Source organism: Camelus ferus, chromosome 15, assembly GCF_009834535.1.
Source record: "Camelus ferus isolate YT-003-E chromosome 15, BCGSAC_Cfer_1.0, whole genome shotgun sequence".
Classification (NCBI taxonomy): domain Eukaryota; kingdom Metazoa; phylum Chordata; class Mammalia; order Artiodactyla; family Camelidae; genus Camelus; species Camelus ferus.
The window spans coordinates 21343693-21366590 of NC_045710.1; the positions used below are offsets into that span (position 1 = coordinate 21343693).

The window sequence follows — 22898 nt, forward strand, 5'->3', positions numbered from 1 at the left end:
ATATGAGTCAGCAATTCCACTCCTGAGTATATATCCAAAGGAAATGAAATAACTATCTCAAAGAGATATCTGAACCCCCATGTTCATTGCAGCATTATTTCCAATAGCCAAGACATGGAAACAACTTAAGCATCCATCAACAGATGAATGGATAAAGAAAATGTCATATTAATATTATCCAGCCATAAAAAGAAGGAAATCCTGCCATCTGCAAGAACATAGATGAACCTGAGGGCATTATGCTAAGTGAAATAAGTCAGACAGAGAAAGACAAATACCGTATGATCTCACTCAAATGTGGAATCTAAAAATAACAAACTGATAAAAACAGAGAGTAGAATGGTGGTTGCCAGAGGATGGGGGAGGTGTGGACTGGGGAAAATAGATGAAGGTGGTGAAAGGGTACAAACTTCCAATTACAAGATAGATAAGTTCTGGGGACCTAATATACAACCTGGTGACTATAGTTAATAGTACTGTGCTGTGTACTTGAAAGTTGCCAAGAGAGTAGATTTTAAAAGTTCTTACCACACAGACACACACACACAGACACACACTCACTCGAGATGATAGATGTGTCAACTAACCTTCTTGTGGTCGTCATTTTGTGATATATATGTATCACATATATACACACGTTGTATACAAACTTACATAATGTTATAGGTCAATTATATCTCAATAAAGCTGGAAAAAAAACCCTTGAGACTTGGCGTTGGGCCACCTGAGTAGATGCACTTGAGAATCTTGAAGCCTCAGATTCCCTGAACTATCTGGGCCTGCAAAACCTCTCTGCCCTGTTGGAAGATAGAGGCAACCCTTCCTTAAAATGGGCCAAATCGCCCCTTGACCTGCCCAGGAAAGTTCTGGGGCTATAAAAAAGAGAAAGGATTATGTGCCACAGGGGCTGTAGGACCTGACTCACAGAAGGGAAATTCTGCCTATGTGTGGATACTGAGGATTGGATTAAGGGATTAAGGGGACAGAGAATATAAAGCTGGTTTAGAGAAATTTGCCTATAAGAGGCACATTCCTATGGAATAGTATTTACTAACATGGCAGGAGCTCTGGAGCCCAGTTCTAATATCTTTCTGGGATGGTTCTTGGAAGTTGGGAGAAACAATGACCACATTAAAAAAAAGCAGAGATACCAGAACCTTCATGGCAGAATGTGGACCTAGGAATCAAAGATCTCCAAGAAGTAAGCATGCTAAAATGCATCAACCAAATAAGACCAGAAATCTTTCAGCAGGCTATGTTCTTCAGATGACTTCAGAGACCTGGATGACTATTAAACTGATAGAGAATGCTCTGGAAAGAGCACCAGCATCATTGAGAAGCTTGGTGGTATTTGTCCTCTGCAGACGATGGTTCACAATGGAAGAAACTGTTACAGAACAGGATCTTCTAGGAGCAATGGAGATGACAGGATCCTAGAATTAGCAGAGACAACTGTGAGAAGCAATGGAGACCTGGTTACCATAATGGACAGTAAGGGTGAAGTGGCAGGCAGGGAGACTGACCTGACCTGTGGCAGTGTCTAGTGGTACACAGTATTTCTAGGGACAAGACCGATGGACAGCCAGAAAGGGTCCTGCTAAGCATGTAATGGGAAGAGACTAAGAAAGGATGAGCAGAAGGCTGGGGTCAACATCGCTCCATGGGAAAGTCATAATAACTTGCCTGATATAAAGACCTGAGCCTATTCTCAAACCTAGAATTTACGGACAAAGGGAGAGACTAGGTGTCTAGAAGGAAGAACCTGGAACATCAGGGCAAGTATATACAGATTTCTTCAGTCCTTCTCCTGAAGTGATTTATGATTATTTTCCTGGATAACTATAGACTGGGGAGAGAGGTAAACCCTGATATTGTGAGGGATGTTGGATACGGGGTCTAAGTTGATGGGGATTCCCAGGAGTCGAAAGCACCATTCGTGGCCCCCCTGTTAGAGGAGGGGGCATATTGGAGTCAGATAATAAATGGAGTCTTCACCCAGGTCTGTCTCACAATGGATCCACTGGCTCCTCTTACCAACTTAGTGATTGTTTCCTTGATTTCCAAATGTATGATTAGAACGGACATAGTTAGCAGTTGACAAAATCCTCACATTGGCCCTTAGTCTGTAGAGTAAGAGCTATTGTAGTAGGAAAACCAAGTGGAGCACCTGGAACCACTTCACTCCCACCCCAACCAAGATAGTAAACCAAAACAATATCACATCCAGAGGAAAATACCATTCACATGTGACAAAACATTATACTTTTACAGTCTTGCTCTAGGGCTATGTTTATTTTCCTGTTTTCTGTCATCATATATTCCAAAGGGACCTGGACCATCTGGCCATTCCACAGATGGTCTGTCATATTGAAATATCATGTTACTTGGACCTGACAAGTAAGAAATGCAAGTAATCTGGATGTCTCAATGAGACACATAGTTTCCAAAGGATGGATAAATGCCATAGAAATTCAGAAGCCCCCTGCATTGATGAAAATCTTAAATGACAATTATTACTTTTAAGATGTTGATACAATTTTAGATTGACAAGACAGATGCAAAAAGAAAACTGAGATTTTCCATACACTTCACCCAGTTGGCCCTAATGTTAACATTTTGTATAAGCGTAGAACATATATCAAAGCTAAGAAAATAGCCTTGGTACAATACTATTACCTAAAGCACAGACCTTATGTAGACGGTGAAGTGGTCCAATGGTCTGGGGCATGCCAGGACATTTCCTCCAAAATAAAGTTTATGCTAATGAGTTGACTCTGGGAGAATGGAGGCTGGTTGCCAGAGGAACCAACTCTGAGATTAGAGGGTTGGAACTTTCAACTCTACCCTTCAATGTCCAGGGAGGGGGTTGAGTGAATCACTGATGGTCAAAGATTTTATCAATCAAGCCTATGTTAATGAAATCTCCGTAAAAGCCCCCTAAACAACGGGGTTCTGAAAGCTTCCAAGTAAACATTGAGGTGCTGGAAGGATGACACACCCAGAGAGGGCAAGAAAGCTCTGATTCCCAACTCTCCAACCCATCCTTTGCCCTGTGCATCTCTTCCATTTGGTTGTTCCTGAGTTGTATCCTTTACTTACATTTACTGGCTTTCCAGTAATAGTGTTTTCCTGAATTCTGTGAGTTCTAGCAAATTAGACCCTGAGCAAGGCATGTGGGAAGCCCCCATTTACAGCCAGTTGATCAGAAGAGGCCTGGATTGTCCATTGGCATCTGAAGTGGGGAGCAGTTTTGTGGGACTAAGCCCCTAACCTCTGGGGTCTACATTAATTCTCAGTAGTTAGGGTCCAAACTGAATTACACTGTAGGACATACAGTTGGTGTCCACAGAGAATTGGGGAATTGCTTGGTGGGGAAAATCCACACATGTGACGGGTTTCAGAAGTATTCCGGGTAAAAAGGAGCTAATACCCTCAGAATCCACAGTTTTGACCCTTTCCTTAAGGTTCTACCACTCCACTCCCCCAAAAAACCTAAAGCTAGGACAGTGAACTAGAGGTGAATCCAGGATGATTCATCAAGTCAGTTAACCTTTCTTCAACATCAGCTATATTCAAATGTGTAAAGTTCTAGTCCTCAGTTGGCACATTTGTTCTAGGGATTACAGAGATGCAAAGATAAAGTATTGCATAATACCTTCTTTCAAAACCTGTCTCCAGTGCCTTCAGGGTTTTTCCCCGGTCTCTGACATCGAGAAGCTCAAAAACTTGTAGGAGTCGGGGAAAGAAAACATTTTCTAGATTTTTTTTTCCCTAGCAAACTTTCTTTGTGTGTGTGTGTGTGTGTGTGTGTGTGTGTGTGTGTGTATTTTAATTGAGTATAGTCAGTTTACAATGTTGTGTCAATTTCTGGTGTATAGCACAATACTTCAGTCATATAGGAACATACATATATTCGTTTTCATATTCTCTTTCACCATAAGTTACTACAAGATATTGAATATAGTTCCCTGTGCTATACAGTATGAACTTGCTGGTTATCTATTATATATGTATGTTAGTAGCTGCTAGCCATCTTATTTTAAAGATGAAAAACAGGGGTAATTGGCAGAGTTGGCTTTTGTATTGGGTTTCCCTTGTTTATCTTCATTTTCTAACACAATTTCAGCATATCTTAAATATTTCAATATTTCTGAACAAAATTGGAGAGGTTGTGAAGCTGACTTAGATCAAGAGCACAGGAACTTTTGATTCACAGAGAATTCTGAGGTATAATTTAGCTATATGGAAGCTATGCATCCAAAACCTAGATGTCTATTATTATTACACTACAAATTTTGTGAGGGCAGGAATCTTGTACTTCCAAAAAAAAAAAAAAATATTCACACCCCTCCCCCGCCATGCTTTGTTGAATAAACGAATAAAATACATAAATACACGTGAATAACTGATGAGTGGCTATGTGTGAGTGTGGCTATATGCATTTTGTTTAGGATTTTATTTCAGTGAGTCTTTGTTGAAGGTTAATAGGAGGAAGGCACTGTATACGGAAATCAAAGGAGATTTAACCACAGTCCCCACCATTACGGAGCTTTAGGAGGTTAGGAGACAGACATACCACAGTAGAAAGTGGTGAATGCATTTTCTGAGGGTTATGATGCAAATGTTGAGGATGCTCAGAGGAGGGAAAGTCTCCCTAGGATTGAGGAAACATTTCGTGCTAGGGGAGAGCTCGGGGTGGCGCATCAGGAACCTGAGCGCTAGAACTGGTTCTACTACTGCTTTTCCTCGTGGATTAGGTTTGTAAATTAAACTCCCCAGATTTCTATTTTCACTCTGATATCCTAGGTGTTGGTCGGATCACTAGGTTCCCTGGGACAATGCCTTCTGAGATTTCCTATTTCTATTGTTTCTCGCCTTCCACCCGCTGGCTCTCTCGGCCCCTTCTCTCCCGGAGGCCAGACGGGGAAATGAGCGTGGCCTCTTTAAGGGAGCCCTGGACGACTGGCGCCAGGGGAGCCCCCAGCAGGGGAGCAAGGGCGGGGCTCCGGGGACCCGGGCTTCCCACGCAGCCGGGGACGCCACTGCGTCACGGCGCTCGCAGCCAATCAGGATGAAACCTGACAGGACGCATTACTAGGGCGACGGGCCGGACGCCTCCTGCTTAGAGATGAATTAGCGGCGGGTTCTGCTTGGAGGTTGTGCCCCCACGGATTCTCCTGCTCGTCCACGCGCTCCTCACGGCGTCGCGCGTCATCCTCTGCTGGTCACAGGTAGGAGGCTGGAACCATCAGGTGGGGGTTATGGCGTGGGGAAAATGGCGGCGGCTGCCAGGGAATCCCGGTGTTGGCGAAGGGGGAGCAGCCCCATGGGCTCTTCCCCCTGAGCGGTCGGCCTCCCACGGCTGCGGCCCTGATAACGGTCTCTTGACGCGGAATTGGGGTCCCGATGCGGGTGGTGGTGCCGCTGGCTCAGGTAAGAGGAGGCGCGGGGAGGCGACTCTCGGCAGGCTGGCGGGTGTTAGGGGCCGCGGGGCCGCTTGGGCCGAGCCGAGGTGGCTGCTGGAGGAGAAGGACCAGGTGTCCGGTCGGTGTTTACAGATGAGCAGTAAGCACTTCCTGCTCCAGACCTGCGCGGGTTCGGGAGAGGCACCGCCACGAACAGAGTCTGAGCTCTGACACTGTTAAATCAGATGTGCAAAAGGTCCCAGGTGCCCACCACGTGCGAGGCTTGGACGTGAGTTGTAGAGGGCAGGGACTGGAGCTGCCTTATCGGTGTGCCCTCTGGGCGCCGAATTCCTGCCTCTCGGTGTCAGAGAGGCAGTGCCACGAAAGGAAAGGTAGGCCCTAGCCAGTGTCTGATGAATTAATTCTTATCATTAAGTCTTAACATTAACGTGTATCCGAGCTCCAACTTGTCCATTTGAAGAGAAGAAATAAAAGGATAGGGCGCTTAGGTGTTGAGTAGACGTTTTGCTACCTTGTACTTTTCTTAGTTCTGATGGATTCCCCGGGAGCATTGCCTCTGCCTTCGAAGTTCATTAACTGTACTCCATGTGCACGTGGCTGCTTGTAAGACTCAGGATTGATATTCAGTTTAAGCCCCGGGATGTAATGAAGATAAGTATTGGTGAAGGTCTTACAGAGATGAAATATTGTCCAGTTGATTATTTGGGGAGAGACTTGTCATGAAACATAACTAGTGGGTTGGTTTTCAACAAACTGTCTTGATTTAAAGTCCTTTTTTGCAAAACTGTTATATTTTTGAGAGTAAGAAAGTTACTCGTTTTCATTTTTTGTCCTTTTTTTTTTAAAGTTTCTATTGCTACGTTGTACTTTGATGTGATAGATAAGTACATTAAATGACTTTTGTTGGTAGCAGTCTTGATTTTGTGGACTGCCTGGTTCTGTTATGGAGAAATCACAGTGGCACTTTGTGTTCCAGGCACCAGTTGTTGTCTTTGGAGTGCGTGCTGTGTGTCAGGCACTGTGAAAGTGGAGCTTCTCCTACCTTTTAATTCGAGCAAATGGTAGGTTCGTGTGTTCCCACCAGGTGCTTAGTCTGGCAGTCAGCATGACACCAAGGGTAAATAATGGGGAAAGCCCAAAAGACTTTTTATTCCAAGCTGCATCCATGGAGATTTCGTCAGTTGGGACTGGGAAAGGTAGGACTAGGTATGGTTTCTCGTTCCTACTCTGCCATTTAAAATAGTTTAAGTAAATCATATAACCTCTCTTATCAGTACCTTATTACTGAAATGGACATTTCTGCCCCAAGCAATCTCTCTGTGCTGTTGTTAGAAAAATTTAAAAGGCAGTGTTTAAAAGGGCTTTAAAAAGTTAAAAGCTCTGTGGTAACAGTTGACATGTATTACTGTGCATTTGCTTGTTAGGCACTGTTCCAGGAGCCTTACACAGGCTCATTCATCCAGTGATATTGTAAAGTGAGTACTACGCTCACTTTACAGATGAGGAAACTTGAGGCACCCTGAAGTTTTAAGTTATTTGCCCCAAATCGCACAACTACCGCTATGATTCCAGTCTATGTTCCTAAGTACCATGCATAGGATCTTCTTGTGTCATGCAGATGTGTTCTGTGTTAAGGGGATATATGTGAAGGGATTTTTCAATGAAGTAATTTTATCTGTGGTCTTTTAGTTGTATGAATAATAACTTTCATTACCTTGGCATCCAATTTTTATGATTTATATGGTGATGACTACAGTTACTTTGGTTAAGTGGTATATTCATCCTGTCTTTGCCCATTATTTTAAAAAGTATTTTGAAACAAAGAGTTGTGGCTAATTTCTGTCAGGAAGCACAAGTCAATTATTGAGAAAGATTTTAGCTCTTATTAAGACCTTAAAAGAATAATTTGCTGGGTGACTTTTAAAAGAAACCTTGTGTTAGGTTCATTGCTTTGACATATTTGTACTAATTTTTCTAGTCTCTATAGTAAAAGGTGACATGAATAAAAGTGGGTGGGACACTCATTCTTTCTTTGAACCTTCATAGGATTGCCTTGCCAAGTCCTTGGGATGTAAAGATTAGTTCCTGAGCTTATCCTTGAGGAGGCCCGGGAGAAGCCTCAGGTCCAGAATGTTGTAGACTAGTGAATGAGAAAAATAAGTGAGTCACTAATACAGGTGATAAGAATTCGTACAGTTCTGGTGTGTACAGAGAGCTGTGGGAACACATACAAGGAACAGTTGCTTCTGTTGGGGTGATCCTGCTGACTGCAGGAGAAAAGGAGAAAGGGGCTTCTAGCCAAAAGAGGAAGCAGTTCCAAGGCAGGATAAGAGAGCATGCGTGCCCAAGGGTCAGAGCAGAGTTTTGCACAAATTACTGAGAGAAGTCAGGACAGGTTAGGGCCAGCTTGTGAATTCTCAGGTTAGAGAGTGACTGTCCTGTGGGCAGCGAGACCTGTAGAAGGATCTTAAACAGATGAGTAACGTGATTAACTTGATGTTCTGGAGAAGTGACTTTGGTGGTGACAGGGTCAAAGACAGAATGTAAGGAAGAGACTGGTTAAGGCAGTTTCCACACTCCAGACAAGAGATGTTGCAGGAGTGAGCCAGGGCAGTAACTGTGACTGAGCAAAGTTCAGTCTGCCCTGCACATTTTAAAGGAACGGAAGATTGGGTGGGAAGAATAATGGGGTAGGGGAGGGGAGCACCTACTGAGAGAGTAAAAAGAAAACTAAGGTGTTTTGTTTTGGTTTTTTGGTAACTCTGGTTGGAGATCAGAGACAGTGTTAAGTAATTTAGGAAAAAGGCTTGAGCAGGGAGTCCTTTGTAACTGATTTCAGGAGAATTGTAAAACCTTGGAGGTTGTTGGGTCAAATAAGATGTTATAGAACCAGGTTTAACAGATTTGTGGCTTCAGATTCCTGAGACTACAGAGCACTTAATTACATCATTAGAGTCAGCAGGTCTGGTGTAAAGATGACTCACTGGAGGAAAGCCACTCAAAGGGAGTGGGAGGAATCATCTAAGGTATTATTTGGGTTAAACTGTTAGAATTAGAATAACGGTATTAAAGTTTTTTTCCCCTTTTTTAAACATTATGTTTTTAATATATTTGTACAGAAATCATTATGATATAGAAGCAATCACAAATGAATTCTCTAGTTGTAAAACTGATCTCCGCTCAAACATTCATAACTCTGGAGTTGTCTAGCACCAACACAACATAAATGCTGTTCCACATTGACTGCATGGTGAAACTGCAAACCTGCCTAAGACACTGCCAAGTTGATGGACTCAGAGAAAGGCCAAGAACTGCTCAAACTATAAGCACAAATCAAAGAACTAGTGAGTAGAATAGGCAGAGATTTCTAGAAAAATATTCTGAAAGCAGTGACAGTAACAATGATTGATAAATTTGATTTCAGACTTCATTACATTTGAGAACCTCTATCTAAAGACACATGAAGAGAATGAAGGGCAAAATACAGACTGGAAGAAGCAATTTGCAATTACTGTCTGACCAAGGACTCATATCCAGAATGTACGTTAATGTGTGTAAAATTAATAAGAAAAAGACAATTTAATTTAAAAATGGACTAAAGTTTTAAATAGGCACTTTCTAATAAAGGGTCTCTGTATGGTCGGTATGTATATAGAAAGGTGTTCAACATTATCAGTCAATGGAGAAATGCAAATTAATTAATACAGTAATGAAAAACAGTAATGAGATACTACTACATACTTTCTGGAATGGCTAAAATTAACACGACTGTCAGTGCTGCTATTGGCAAGGATGTAGAGCAACTAGATCTCTTGTATATTTTGGTAGGAATGTAAAATGGTACAGCCATTTTGGAAAACTGGCTATGTCTAATCCTATACATGATTCATCAATTCCATTCTTAAGTATATACGTAAGAGAAATAGATGTATTTGTCTACCAGAAAATAAAGTAAAAGAATGTTCATGACACCTTTATTCATAATAACCAAAAATTAGATAAAACCCAAATGTACATCAGAAGTAGAATGGAAGAATAAATTGTGGTATATTTATAAAATGAAACATTACAAAAGCAGTAAAAGAGAATGAACATCAACATGGGTGGATCTCATGGACTTAATGAGCCACATAAAATATTGCATATTATGTGACTCCCTTTAAATGAAGTTCAAAAACAGGTACAGCTATTTCCTGGCGATAGACCTCAGGATAGTGGTTCCTCCAGGCTGTGGTGGTGGTAATGACTGGAAGGGGCATGAGGGAACCTTCTGGGATGATGGAAATGTTCTGTATCTTAAGATGGTTGGTGGTCACATGGGTGTACATATTCAAGTTGCTCATCTAAGATTTGTATACTTTCTGTTATACTTTAATTTAAAAAGAGGCACTAGTGAGAATTTGGCAATGGCAGACCAGTTAATGTTTCATGAGGAAAACCAGCAGGAATGATGATGAGAGAGGTGTTTTAAAAGAATTTTAAAAGAGTAGGAAAGACTCAGGGATTAAGTAATGATATTTAGATCTTTTTTTTTTTTTTTTACAAAAATGTCTTTTATATAATTGTCTTGCAAAAGGCAAATGTGAAACTAAGGCTGTCATATTATACTGTTTTACAGTTTGGTCACAAAATTATGTTCCAAACTCTACCAGTTGATTAGTTCCTTATCCTAAGAATTAGTGCATAGTTTCAAGTGTAGGCCTACATTTTGGTAAATATAAGATACATTATAAAAATAAATTGATTTGTATTTTGTTTAATTTTGGGGGTAAAATTCTAATCAAATCCCTTTTTCATTAATATGAAATGTGTTTAAGAGAAATCACTGTGTGACTTTTTCCCATCTACACTGATTGCTCTTGGATAATGAGCATTAGGTGTGATTCCTTTGGCTATGAGGTTTTGAATGTAATGATGGGGCTAAGAAGAGCCTTTCGTAAGTTCCTTTAGCAGTGAGGTAAAGCTCAAAAAAGGCCTTTGTGAGCTCCAGTCAGATTTGACAGAAAGTGTTCCTTACACCTCTGCGTAGTCCTCTCTAACTGGCAGTAGGGACAGGGGATCCTGCTGTGGAGACCTGGGAGGCAGATGGAATGGAAATCGGCAGGGCAGCCACCAGGAAAAGCTGGAGATGATTAACCACTTTTTATCAGCAGTCTTTCACAGTTGAGGTTTCTGAAAACTTAAGTTGGTTCACTTCTTCACAGGAAGGAGATTACTCTTCTAGCAATGATAGAGGGGAGACTTAGGCTTAGTTTTTCATCTCAAATAAGAGATCACCTCCATTTTGTGTTTGTAAGCGAACGTTAATCCTTTGGAGCAGGGATAGCACCGTCTAACCGTGTGGGGAAGCACATGGTGGGTACGAGCTAGGAATAAAGATGGCGATGCGGGGAGAGAAATGAGAGGTGGCAGCCTTTCTTAGGCTCTGTGTGCCTGGGAGTGTGGAGCGAAAGGGCTGTTTGTAATTCTGACAGCGACTCTTTCCCCAAAGGGATGTTTAGGTATCTTGGGAAAGGCAGTTTTAGTCTGCGGTTCTTACTATTTCTGCCTTCCTGTTGTGATAGAAATACTTCCTTAAAATTATTTTTGCTTTAAATTGTGTACCTTTAAATAAAAATTTGCCTTTTTGGGGTTAGGGAGGAAAATGATGGTAGGAGTGGCTTGAACACAAAAATGTTTATTTGCTTAACTTGAACGTTTTTGGACACTTACCATGAACTGGGTGATGGACATGGTTGAATAGGACATGGGTCTTGTCCGTGAGCTTACTGTTTAGAGAGGGAGATAAACGAGTCAGTGCCTTCAGTGCAGAGATTATTGAGATTTTGTCACCTCTTGTCACCTTTAGGTTTTCTAAGATGAAAGGTAAGCATGGCAGCTGTGAAACTACTGTGAGACCCACAGACAGTCATGGGGATCTGCTCTTTTAACAGCTAATAATAATAATAACAACAACAACTAACACTAAGTGCTAAGTTCAGCTCTAAGTGCCTTAAGTTTTTAATTCCTTTAGCCCTCGCCACTTTCCCTATGAGGTAAATGCTAATATAATCTTTATTTTATCTCCGAGGAAACTGAGGCTCAGAGTGATTAAGTAACAGGGATTTGAACCTAGGCAGTCTAGGTACAAATTCTGCCATAACGTTTGTTTTAATCCAGTTTAAGTTTAAAGTATACTATACTTAATGTGGCTTTAAGTGTAAGAGATTGATTATTTGGATAAGAGTATGCTTTGTAAGTACAAGTTTCTAAGTTCCTGAATATCCATGCTGAATGTAATTTACTATAGCTGCTTAGGGTGATTCTATAATGTGGGAGTCTCAGGTGAGATCCTTTTGGCCCTTTTTCCCTTTCCTGTGTTATGATTGTTTTGGCACTCTTAATACTCTTGCATGTGCCATTATATCATTCTGAAATTCAGTAACAATATATTACTGAGTTTTTGTTGTTTGCATTATAAACGTATACATAATGATATTTTATGATGTATTCAAACTGGAGAGTTTGCGAATTACTAGAATAACATACTTGTTAATGTGAATAACTACAGATTTAAACTTAAGTTGTATTTTCAGCATGGCTGTTCATCAGGACCAGCTGATGAAAGTGAAGGAAGACTTATGTTTGCTTTGTTCTCTGTAGGAATGGAGAGAAGTGTAGAAGCAGGATTCAAATAATCTAGAGAAGTCCAGGGAGTGCTAAGTGGCCTCATTTTGCTGAGATTTTTAATGGTAGTAAGTGAACCGGCACAATTTAGCTTCTCTTTCCTTCAGAGAAGAAAGACCTTAGAAGTCAGAGTTAATCAAGATTGAATCTTTGCTAAAGCTCTTATTATAAACAGTTCTTCTGTATTGAGTGGGCTCATCGTCCGTGAACTGAATCTAGATTGGGCATAATTATTCCTACAGTGATATTTACTTCTCTTTTTATTAGAATTTCTTTAACTCGAAATTAGGGGTGTTATATTCTTATTTTGAATTAAGAACTCTAAAATTGTATTGAGTCTTCTCTTTTGTGATTGGACTTCAGACTTTTCAAGGGCCTTTTTTTTCTGATACATATTTTTTAGCTCTTTACAACATTTCTAGATGGGTGAGTATTTGTATTAGTTTCTGTGGCTGCTGTAATAAATTACCACAGAGTTGGTGGCTTAATGCAATAGGAATTAATTTTTTCACATTTCTGGAAGCCAGAAGTCTGAAATCACTATCAGTGGGCTGAGGTCAGAGCATCAGAGGGCTGTACCACCTCCAGAAGCTCTAGGGAAGAATCTGCTCCTGGCCTCTTCTAACTTCTGTGACCACCTGTGTTCCTTGGTTTGGGGCTACATCCCTCCATGCCCTGCCTCTGTGGTCACATTGCCTTCTCTTCTGTCTGTGGTCAAATCTCCCTCTGTCTCCCTTTTAAAAAAATGTATGTGATTGTGTTTACAGGCCCACCATGATAGTTCGGGATAATCCCCTCATCACAAAACACTTAATTTAATTGTATCTATGAAGTCTGGGTTTTTGGCCACTAAGGGAACATTTATAGGTTCCAGGGATTAATACATGGGTATCTTTTGAGGGGGTCACTGTACAGCCACGGTATTTTTTAATCTATGTATTGCAGGTGAAGAGATTAATTACTTAAAATCACAAAGTTGGACTCAATCTCTTCCTCTCTCCATATGTTTGTTTCCCTACTACATACCTTCTTTTGGAAAAAGTTATATTCTCTGTTTATGTAGATTTGTTATTCAGCCAAGTTGCAAGTTTAAGGATTACTTTTTTTTTCCCCAAAGACTTTATTTTGAGATAATTGTGGAGTTACATGCAGTTGTAAGAAATAATTTTAAAAGATCCCATGTACCCTTTAACACAGGTTTTCCCAATGGTAACATCTTGCAAAACTGTAGTACAATATTACAACCAGAATATTGACATTGATATAGCTAAGATACAGAACAGCTTCACTGTAAGCATTCCTTATGTGGTCCTTTGATAGCCACACACGTCCTTCTCTGACCTCTGGCAATCACTAATATGTTCTCCATTTCTATAATTCTGTCACTGCAAGAGTGTTATTTAAATGGAATTATACAGTGTGTAACCTTTGGAGATTATTTTTTTGTTTGTTTTTTTTTTTGCTTAGCATAATTCCTTGGAGACTCTTCCAAGTTGTTGCATGTATGGATAGTTCTTTTTTCTTGCTTGGTATTCCTTACAATCCTTAGTATTTTTTGATAATGAAGGACATCTTGAGTTTTCTAGTTTTGGCCGTTATGAATAATGCTGCAGTGTACAGGTTTTGTGTGAACGTGAATTTTTATTTCACTGGGTTAACTGGCCAGGAATGCAGTTGCTGGGCCATATGGTAGTTGTATGGACGTGTGGGTTTATTTCTGAACTCTGAGTTCTGTTCCTATATTCCTGATGCCAGTACCAAGCTGTCTTCACTACAGTCGCTTTGTGGTAAGTTTTGAAAATGGGAATTATGAGTCCTCCTACTTTGTTATTTTTCAAAATTGTGTTGTCTATTCTGGGTCTGTTGCAAGTCTGTATCAATTTTAGATTCAGCTTGTCAGTTTCTACAAAGAAGTCGGCTGTGGATCTGGCAGTCAGTGATTTTTAATACCATATTCATTGAGTTGTATAACCATTACTACAATTAATTTTAGAATATTTTAATCACTTCAAAAAGAAACCCTGTGTCCATTAACAGTGATACCTCCTCTCCCCTCACCTTCCCCTCCTTTGATCCAGGTGGATACTAATCTACTCTCTATCTGTAGAATTGCCTATTCTGAGCATTTCATATAAGAAGAATCATACAATATGGTCTTTTGTGATTGGCTTCTTTCACTTAGCATGCTTTCAAGATTCATCCCTGTTGTAGCATTTGACAATACTTAATTATTTTTTATGGTTGAATAATATTCTGTTGTATGGATATGCCACCTTTTATTTATCCATTCATCAGTTGATGGACATTTGTGTTGTTTCCCCTTCTTGGCTATTACGAATAATGCTGCTGTGAACAATCATGTGCAAGTTATTGTGCAGATGTATATTTTAATTTTTTTGGTATATACCTAGGAGTTGAATTTTTGGGTCATATGGTAATTTATGTGTTTAATCTTTTGAGGAACTGTGAGGCTGTTTTCCAAGCTGTCCCATTTTACAACCCCATCACAGTATGTGAGGGTTCCCATATTTTTACATTCTCACCCAACACTTGTTGTTTTCTGTCTTTTTGATTATAGTCATTCTAGAGGTGTTATGGTAAAATATCCTTGTGATTGTGAGGTGGTATCTCGTGGTTTTGATTTGCATTTCCCTGATGGCGAATGATGTCAGATGTCTTTTCATGTGGTTAAGGCATTTGTGTATTTTCTTTGGAGAAATGTCTATTCAGACCTCTCACCCATTTTAAAATTGGGTGATTTGCCTTTTTACTACTGAGTATAGGTACAAGTTTCTTATCACATATATGACTTGTAAAAATCTTCTTCTATACTGTAGGTTGTCTTTTCTCTTCAAATGCAATTTGTGGTTGCTTTTATTCTATTTTTTTAATTTTAATTTTTTGGTATATTTATCTTGTATCTGCACCCTTACTGAACTCACTCACTAGTTCTAGCATGTTTCTGGGTATGCTTCTTGGATTGTCTGTGTAAACCATAATGTCATCTGCAAATAGGGACAGATTTACTTCTTCTTTCTGTATGGCTTTTATTTCCTTTTCTTACCTTCTTGCATTGACTATGTTGGACATCCTTGCCTTGTTTTCAACATTAGGGGCAATGCATTATTCATTTTTTAATTTTATGATTAGGTATAAAATGTTTTTTATAGAAGCTTGTTATGTAATTGAGGAAGTTCCCCTTTATTCCTTTTTTTCTGAGAGTTTTTCTCATGAACATTGAATTTTATCAGATAATTTTTCTGTTATAGATTGCTATGATCTTGTGAACATATTTTTTCAGTTTGTTAATGTTGTGAAGTACATTGATTCTTGAATATTGAACTAAAGATTTTTTTTTTTTTGGTCTGTATTCTTGCATTAGTCTATAGGTTTGTTTGTTTGTTTCTTTCTTTCTCTCTCTCTCTCTCTCTCCCTTCCTTCCTTCCATCCTTCCTTCCTTTCTCTCTCTCTCTCTCTCTCTCTCCATGTTTTCCTGTTTTTTTTTTTTGCATCAAGGTAATAGTCACTTCATAAAGTGAATTGGTAGGTGCTTCCTATTATGTTTCCTGGGAGAGATTGTGTTAATTCTTCTCTAAACATTTGGTATTATTCCTATTGAAACAATCTGGGCCAGGAGATTGCTTTTTCAGGAAGTTTTTAATTACAAGTTTAATTTCCTTAATAGTTACGGGGCTATTCAAATTATCTGTTTCATTTTTAGTGAGTTGTGTGCTTTTGAGGAATTGGTCCATTGACACTTGCTGCTGGGCAGAGGTGGGAGTTTCAGCTCCTCTCTAGGTCTTCACTGATACTACTCTGCCTTCTTGCTGTTCCCCACTGGAAGAGGGGATGGCCTTCTTACCCCTGGAGGGTGGAGAACATCCTGACCCTCTACTAGGCCTTGTCTCCTAACACCCTTATGGAGATGAGAAGGGCTGCCTCTTTACTGTCATAGGAGTAGAAGTCCAGGCTTTCCAGGTGGTCTTCACGTGTGTGGCAGGAAAAGTGGTATTACAGCTACCTGGCAAGGAAAGAAAGTTCTGTCATTGATATCTTACCTACAGGGGTGAGGGTGCGGGGTGGTAAGAGGAGAGGGTAAGGGTGTAACCTCTTGTAATGTTGAGGCACAACAGTACAGCCTGGTGAGAGTGAAAGTTTAGGCTCCATACTTGGCCTGTCTTTGTAGGTAGGGGTGAGCCACAGTTTCTTCTATGGTTTTTAGCTGGAGAGCAGTGATTTTTGTCTGCAGGTTTTCTGTTTTGCCATGCCGCTCTTGGTTCTCTGAAGGCACAGGAACTTTTTTTTTTTTTTTTAATATTTTTTATTTTTAAATTTTACTTACTTATTTTAATTTTTAATTTTTATTGAAGTATAGTTGCTGAACAATATAAGTTACAGGTGTACAATATAGTGATTCACAAGTTTTAAAGGTTATACTCCATTTATAATTATTTTACAATGTTGGCTGTATTTCCCATGTTGTACAATATATCCTTGTAGCTTATTTTGTACCTAATAGTTTGTGCCTCTTAATCCCCTACCTCTATATTGCCCTTCCCGTTCCCCTCTCCCCACTGGTAACCACTAGTTTGTTCCCTGTATCTGAGTCAAGAGCAGGAACTTTTTTTGTCTGTCTCAGTGGGCATTTCTGGATTACTGGCTGCTTCAGCTCCAAGTCCATGTGGTACATGAGGCAAAAGGAAAACCTAGGGAACTCACCACCATGTTATTCCATAGGTCCCAAGGTCCCTAGCTAGTGCGCCTTCTCTGTACCTTCAGAGTCTTCTTTTGTTTGATTTATATATAATGTCAAGGGATTTTAGTTGCGTTTAGCTGGAGTAGTAGGAGCAGTCCATCTGGCTGATTTTACTGGAGGCTAAAGTTGGACCGGGATTGATTTTTTTTTTTTAATGAAAGAAAACATAGGGTGGAACTATATTCAATACCTTGTAATACCTATAATGAAAAAGAATATGAAAAGGAATATATATGTATAAATGAATCACTATGCTTGCTGTACAACAGAAATTAACACAACATTGTAAATTGACTACACTTCAATTAAAAAAAAAAAAGAAAACACAGAGTGGAAATTAAGGTGCATACATTGGCCAGTTGGACACCTAAGTTAATTTTGGGTCAGTTACTTGGAAATGACATTTAATCATGTTTTGTTTTTTTTTTAACTCCAGAGAGTAATTCTGTTTGTCATTGTTCAATAAAACCAAACCCTCATTAGTTTTAGATCTCTTAAGCAGCTTGACAATTCAATTAATTAATTTATTTCTGCATTTATATAAATTCATTGTAATTCTAAATTTCTGGCTTAGTATGTGATAAAAATTTACTAGAGTGAAAGGTTAGTTTTAATGGAGCAGGTTTTTTTTAGTAGTTGTCAGATCTTGAAGCTGTGGGTTCTCTTCTAAAAGAAGAAAAAGCCAATGTGGTGTATATATACACAATGGAATATTATTCAGCCATAAAAATAATAATACCATTTGCAGCAACATGGGTGGACCTAGAGATTATCATACTAAGCGAAATAAGTCAGAGAGAAAGACAAGTATGATACCACTTACATGTGGAGTCTAAAAAAATGATGCAAATGAACTTATTTACAAAACAGAAATAGGCTCACAGACATAGAAAACAAATTTATGGTTACCAAAGGGGAAAGGAGAGGGAAAGGAGGATAAATTAGTAATTTAGGATTAACAGATACACACTACTATGTAAAAAACAGATTAAACAACAAGGAAAAAACTGTATAGCACAGGGAACTATATACGATATCTTGTAATAACCTATAATAGGAAAGAATCTGAAAAAGAAAAAAAGTAGGTATAACTGAATCACTTTCCTGTACACCTGCAACGTTATAAATCAATATTCTTCAATTAAAAAAAGAAATAAATTCTAGGATTTTGAAATAGCAAAATGTTCCTAGATATAGGAAACATAAGGTCACTAAGATCTCATCATATACCTTAAATTTATAAAAGAATCCAATGATTCAATATGGTAATTCAAATAGAACAAGTTTTATACTATGAAAAATACACTTTTTCTTTGTTTTATTAAGGAAGATCTCTAAGAAAGACTAACAATAATGAAATATTAATCCTTACAAACAGCACTGTTGAAAAAAGAAACTTAAATGTGAAAATTGGATCCAGGGGACTTTGTATATTGATTAGCCCACTCTTACCAAGCTTTCTACCTCTCACAAATACAATGCAATCATCTTTTTAAGGTCATTAGTAACTTAAGTCTTGACAAAACATGTAGTCAATTTTGAGTTCTCACTGTAATGAATCTTTTCAAGGTCTTGCATAGCTAATTTCACCTTCCCTCTTGAAACCCTATCCTGAGTGACTTCACCAACATCGCACTCACCTAGTAGTTTTCTTCTTACCTCACTTGCTCCTGCTGCTTAATCTTCTCTTACTCAGTCTGAACACTGGAGGACCAGAGTCTGTCCTCAGGGTTCCTTTCATCTACTATCTTTTTGTAGATTATCTCATCCAATTCCATCTGTAGATTAGTGAGTCTTTATTTAGATATGCCATATTTCATATGGTTCACAAAGAACTATTGCATGCTCCTCCTCTAAATTGTCATTCTTAATCACCATGTCTTCCCTATCTCAGCAAAGAGCACCATCATTCATCTGTTGCTTGGTACAAACACTTATGAATCATCCTTTATTCAACAGAAAGTTCAAGCACCACAATCTTCAAAATGTATTTCAGGTATAACTTTTACCATCTTCTGTATAATAACCCTAATCTAAGCCACTATTGTCAGTCATCTGGACCATCATACCAGTCTTTTAAATACTCTCCAATCTTGCTTTTCCTGCAACTTTGTTTCCAACCAGCAGTCAGAGTTTTCTAAAGACATTCTTATGTTACTCGACTAAAAACCATGTAAGGACTTCCTATTCCAACGAGAATAAACAAACCTTTAGATGATCTAGCTCTTATTGGCGCATTTTCTTTCTTTTCACTCTTCCCATTGTTCTGTTCTCCAGGAACATTGGCCTTCTTTCTGTTTCTCAGACACTCAAGAGAAATTTTTAACTGTTTTCCTCCCACACTGAAAAAAGAATACCACAAGTGGCCATCTCTGTTTGGGCCCTGAGTTGTGATCTCCCATTTTGCCAAATGATGAAAGCTCCATATTGTACGACTGCAGGCAGAGTTTCATTGAATCTGACCAGTATATAGCACTGTTCCTCCTCCTTTGAGAGAAAATGGAGTTTGGAAGGGGTATGGCCAATTTTGGTTTATGTGCTAATTATCTGTGTGGCAAATTAAAATGTATATCATGGTGCATATATGCACCAGAAGTCAATAGAAGGCAGGTTCATTGTTGGTGATGAGGACCAGAGGCCTGCTTTTTCAAGAAGCCTTACAAGGAGGGAAAAATAAAACTTACTATATATTTAAAAAAAAAAAAGAGTAACAAGAAGAAGAAAAAAAAGCATTGTGTTTGATAGTTAATTAAGAACTATGTAAGGAACATTTGTGAAAATCTTTGAAATGTACAAAAAGGATTTATAGGGTGTCTTCAGTTTAAACTAGGTAGTCTAGAGCATTTTTCTTGCTTTGGGGTCTCAGCTTTTATTATTTTTTGGTTTATTTTATAACTTTGTAAATTGTGAATAACTGACAGCAATGCAGATTACTCTTGTCCTTAGACATGCAAATGAATTTTGTTAGTTGGAGGTACTATTGATTTTTTTTGTCCTCTTGTGGGAGAAGCCAGTTTTGGATTTATTAAGCAAATCCATTTTACCATTCCCAATTGCCTATATGTTTGTGTTCTTTGGATTCACTTTTGAACCAGATGAAACATCTTATTTTTTCCATAATTAATGAATTAAGTAAAATCATAGACAAGTGTTCATTTTACATTTGCATCGGAGACACAATGTTATCTTTTTGTTTGAATTATCCTTCTAAGGCTTGAACTCTGATGTGCTTGAATCCCACTGTAGCATTTTATGTCATTGTGATTTGGAGCAGGGAATTTTATTTTTTAACCTAAGTCTGTTTACCCACTATAAAAAGGGGTCATGGTGCTATTTTTCTGCTGTGGTTTTTGTGAGGATTAAAGGAGATGTTGCAAGTAACACCCTTCTCAAAATACCTCATATATCTTAAGAACTCTACTTTTTATTATTAGAAGGCTTTGGCAACTAATTTTACCTTTCCCAAGACTTAATTTCTTAATCTGTAAAGAAAAAAAGAGGAGACTTTTTACATGGTTGTTAGGTTATAGGTTTCACTGGCAAAATTGGAAAGAATGGAAGAAGTAACAGTAGTTCCTTTTGGAAGGGAGGACATTTTAAACATGCAGTTAGCTTTGCTGCTCTGAGAAGAAGAAATGTAGAGTTTGATCTGGTGAGCCATTCATTAGAACAGCAGTCTGGTACTTCAGTTCAGTAAACATTGACTAAGGGGACCCAGATCTGCTTGCTTTTGTACTAGGAAGAAGCACTCAGGCTGGAAGTGTGGCTTACTAGGGTAACAGAAGTATTCTTTGCCCCTTAAAACAATTTGGAGGGTGGTTCCTGATAGATGAAAGGCTTTGGAGCTCAGCACCTTGATACATGTGGACATGCTCACCAGGGAGTCAAACTGGAAAGGGCTGCATTTTGCTTAACTAGGAATAACCATTTGTAATTTTAAGAGCTATGTTTGGGTGAGTAGGACGTGGGATGATTGAAGAAGAGGGAGGAACTGGAAAGATGGCTCAAGGATATATGTTATTTAAATTGACCATTCCCTCTGACCCTCAGTATTTACAAATGTTTTACCTAAGGTTTTCTTGGGGGTTCGGGTGATGAGGGTAGGATGGAATTGATGAATTGGTTGAGTTTAAAAAGGGGATCCTGAGGCTGAGGGAATTTAAGCCCCCCAGAAATGAGTGGTGGTCTGGGAAAGACCTTGGCTTTCTGTGAGTTATGTAGTTGGAGAAAGTTGGGGGATGGTTCAAGCAAAGGGCATCCTCAGCTAATATTAGCTTAGGATAATGAAAACGACCCTCAGTGCACTACCATGTGTATGTCAGGGAGGAAGAAGACTTTCCTCTACTCCTGTCAGTTCTAACTGGTCTAAGAATTAAATTGTCAAGAGAAACCAAACCTAATTTTGTACGGGAATCCCACATACATGAGGTCAGAGAGTTCACATATAGGAGAGGTTCAAAGATGGAAAGGTAAGATGAGGTATGTATGCCATTCCTGAGCTAAGGATTGGGACAGGGGCCTGGGGCTTCCAGAGACAGGAGGGTCATCACAGAACATAAGAAGAAGAGCAGATGTTTGGTAATTAGATGTTTTGCCCTGCCATACACGTGGGGCCACTTAGATAAAATTAATCTCTGGTAATGACTCTTTTCCTGGGGAAGAACCCCCAATTTAAATTCTTCTAGGTGGTTAAGGGAGAGGCAGTAGTCTCTCTTCAGCCCACAGGGTCTGGATTGCCTTTAGCTCAAAACAATCTTTACGCAAAGGTGACACATTTTGGGGAGGCTTGTTCTGAACCCCTACATGAACAGCAAGGAGTTTATACATCAGTAGATAACTACAGTTATAACTGGTTTATACATTGATTTTGATGTAACAGAATTAAGTACTACTATAAACAAAAGCAAGAGTCTGCCTGATACAAACATTTTAAAGTTTTATACAAAATAAAATAGTCCTTGTAATTTGACTTCAGCCTCAGGGTCTAGGAAGTGGGAAGGATGTGTCATGCCTGCTTACTTTCTTAAGGGTTAAGGTTAGGGTTCCTCTAGCCATCTTTGGAACCTGAATATCCCAAATATTGTGGAGTGTGGGGAGGGGAGCGGCTCCCCACCCCATTCCTTCTGGAGGTTGAGATCTGGGCTCAGACTTTGCCTTAGCTGTCCATATTCTGGCTAAAGGTGTTTTAACTTTGCTTCCTCCTTCTTTCTGGAGCCTGAGGGCATGGGGCACGTATTGGAGTCTCACCGCACTCTTCTGACATTCCTACCCTCAGCATCGCGGGTACAGTCCTCCAGGCTTGCTGAGTTAATAAACCTGTTCATTAATCCAGTCAGCACCTGAATGTCTCAGTTCCCTGGGCCCCTTATGTAGTCCTTTTATACTGTGAACCATATGACTAGCCCAGGACACTGTCCCCAAACTCTGCTTTCCCTTTCTTCTCCCATTTGTCACTTCACTGGCTAAAAGACAGAGTTGAGACTCTATTCTGAGAAGATAGCAACAAAAGGATGAGATGATACATGCATTTTACGGAAAAATAAACTGTGATGCTTATGAACAATGGGCAGTGAGCAAGGCAGTTTCTAGTCATTGCATGTAGTTTCTAAAAGCTGGATGGTAAAAGCTGTGAGTAAGTCTGTGTAGTGGTTTCCCTGCTTCATGTATCTGAACAGGAAGCTTTTCTGAATTGATCATAGTTGTTCTCTTTATGTTGTATTTTTGAAGTATTCTGTGGTTGTTCCGTAAACTTCTTTGAAAAATAAACATTTCTGTCAGAGAGATGTATTTAAAGTTTCCTGTTGATAGAAAATAAAATGGTCCTTTTCTGTCAAAGAACAAAACTCAGCATTTCTGTTTAGCATTTAGTCATGTGATTCTTTTTGAATCTTTATGTTAAAAATGAAGTACCATTTTGTTTATAGAGTTCAAAATATTAAATTGAATATGTTCTAGAGTTTAGCCCTTACATTTTCTGCTGTGTGTGATAACTTGCTTTTATTTGAGTTAGGTAGATGGTTATGTGACACCATTAGCTAGTATCCTTTTTT

General features: G+C 39.1%; 1 protein-coding gene across 5 annotated transcripts in view; it reads left to right on the top strand.

Moving 5' to 3' along the window:
- Positions 1–5050: 5050 nt before the first annotated feature.
- Positions 5051–22898, top strand: part of LCLAT1 (lysocardiolipin acyltransferase 1) — a 162812-nt gene continuing 144964 nt past the window's right edge. The window contains exon 1 of one of the 5 annotated variants that reach the window (XM_032497295.1): positions 5051–5231. The gene's annotated coding sequence lies outside the window, so the exon portion shown is untranslated. The remainder of the gene's footprint in view (positions 5232–22898) is intronic. The other 4 variants (XM_032497296.1, XM_014557946.2, XM_032497294.1 and 1 more) reach the window with 4 other exon arrangements.